At 43.9% G+C, this 2,500-nt stretch overlaps 1 protein-coding gene across 1 annotated transcript in view; it reads left to right on the top strand.

Annotated features, from left to right (window-relative positions):
* LOC134468250 (DNA (cytosine-5)-methyltransferase 3A-like) overlaps positions 1–2,500 on the top strand; it is a 138,466-nt gene that overhangs the window by 25,044 nt on the left and 110,922 nt on the right. The window lies entirely within an intron of this gene.

Genomic DNA, 2,500 nt, shown 5'->3' with positions numbered 1-2,500 from the left:
ACCCTCCAGGTTGGTTGGGGGAGTAATTAACCAGTGCTCTCCCCCATCCTACTCCATGACTGAGGTACCCTGAGCATGGTACCGTCCCACCGCACTGCTCCCTAATGTGCTTGGCTGAACTTTGCTGTGAAGAGAGGCACTCCTAGAAAAGAAGCACATAGACAAGCTTCTTAAAGGTGCACTGTGTAGGATGGTGGCCATAGTAGGTATTGCAACTGTGTTGCTTATTGAAACATTGCAGGCTATGGGGCACCTAAGTCACGCCCTCTACTTCCTGGTTCATGGGGCAGAGGGAGTCAAAAAATAAGTACTGGGCTTGAAATGAGTGGTGTTTCGACAACAATCCAAACCTTGGACCTCCACTTATACACCACACATCCACCACGACTCGCTTAATTCACTTCCATTCAATTTTTTGCAACGTTCTGCCCCATGACCCAGGAAGTAGAGGGTGTGACTTAGGTGCCCCATTGCCAAATTTGATCTTTTCATGAATATTTACAAAACAAAGTGCAATTTTCACAGTCATAATGTATACGTAGAATTTGATGGTGTTGGTAAGCGTTTGTTAAGAAAGACATTTGTGAATGGGCAGCATGGAATCATTATGTGCACTATTACACAGTGCAGCTTTAAAGGGACACAGTTCATACTGCCTGTTGTGAGGTATGTGTGTCTGTTTTTGTAATTGTGTACAGTCCATATTGTAGACTGTAGAGTATCATTTATTGATCCCAGGGGGTAATTAAGGTATCAAATAGCATACATACATACATACATACATACATACATACATACATACATACATACATACATACATACATACATACATACATACATACATACATACATACATAAATACAGAAGACATTGCACACAGGTATTACACACATCATTACACATATTACACATATTACACATATATTAACCGTATATAGCACACAAGGCAAGGCAGGTATCTTAGTTGTAAAGTAGCTCAGTCCATACAGGTGGAGAACTTCACTGGTAGCTGCAGTAGATGATTGACTGAAAGGTGCCATGAATGTGGTTTAACTTGTTCAGTGTTCAACACAGCTTACGTTTTGTTGTAGTCCTGTCTGCCTTGTTTTCCTCCCCTCATGAAAAAGAGCTGCAGTATGATGCTCCCGCTGCTCCCCACTCCTCTCCTCTCCTCTCCTGTCCTCCTTCTCTTGTTCACTCTGCACCCGTTTACCCCTCTCGCTCTCTCTCTCTCTCTCTCTCTCTCTCTCTTTCTCTCTCTCTCTCTCTCTCCCTCTTTCTCCCTCTCTCTATCTCTCTCTCTCTCTCTCAGTCTCACACTCAAATGGCCTGAGAAGCTAGCATCCTCATAACACAAAAAACAAATATGCAGGAGCAGACGCGAACAATTGCAAGAACGTAATTGTAATGCGTTTCCACTGATTTTCTTTTGCGTCACATTGAGACTACTACTGTTTGGTGCGTGTTGTTACTTACCACCACCATCCACTGGGAAAATCACACTTTTCATACACGAAAAGTGAAAAGGTGGATCTTCTCCAAATGTTACCTTCTTCACAAATACTTACCACCACCATCAAATTCTACTGGGAAAATCGCATTTTTCTAGCCTGGCGAGCCAAACCCCTACAGCAAAGCTGTATTTGCGGCCTCTAGGGGCGTCTAGATTTCTAGGCTAGCATTTTTCATACAGGCAAAGGTGGATCTTCTCGGTAACACTTTACTTTACGGATCGCTAATAAGGTGTTAATTTCATAGTAATTTCTCAGTAATTTCAGTCTAATTTTATGGTAATAACTGCTTGTTATTAGTAATAACAGCAAAATAACCATATGGTTTCCAGTGCAATTACACTATAATTTCTCATTAATACCATCTTCTCCATGTCCGCCATTTTGAATTTTTCAGATAATGGCCACCATCCTCCACAGTGCACCGCTATTGTAACCCTGTATAACCCTGTTATGTGGCTCTCAGGCCAGACCCATGTGTCCTGTGGCCTTGCTCTGTCCTCAGTGCATGTGTGGGGGCGGGCTGTCATGCTCCGTACACAGTATGGTTGTATGTGCCCCGTGTGTGTGTGTGTGTGTGTGTGTGTGTGTGTGTGTGTGTGTGTGTGTGTGTGTGTGTGTGTGTGTGTGTGTGTGTGTGTGTAGGAAATCGGGGCATGCTGAGGGAGGGAGAGAGGCAGATTGTGTATTTGAAAAGAGAGGGGGGGAGAGAGAGAGAGAGAGGGAGGGAGAGTGTGTGTGTGTGTGTGCTGGCAGAAATTCATCGCCACAGATGCTGGCGCTCTGAGGTAGTGGAACAGCACAGTCACTTTGGCAGCCTCAGTGTCCTGGTGTGTGTGTGTGCGTGTGTGAGTGCGCTCATGTGTGTGTATTTATATATACGCATATGGTAAATGGACTGCATTTATATAGCGCCTTTTCCATACCATTCCTTCGAGCACTCAAAATAATTTACATTGTGTGCCTCACATTCACCCATTCACACACTG

This window comes from Engraulis encrasicolus, chromosome 18 (assembly GCF_034702125.1).
Source record: "Engraulis encrasicolus isolate BLACKSEA-1 chromosome 18, IST_EnEncr_1.0, whole genome shotgun sequence".
NCBI lineage: Eukaryota > Metazoa > Chordata > Actinopteri > Clupeiformes > Engraulidae > Engraulis > Engraulis encrasicolus.
This window is presented reverse-complemented; position numbering and strand designations above follow the sequence as displayed.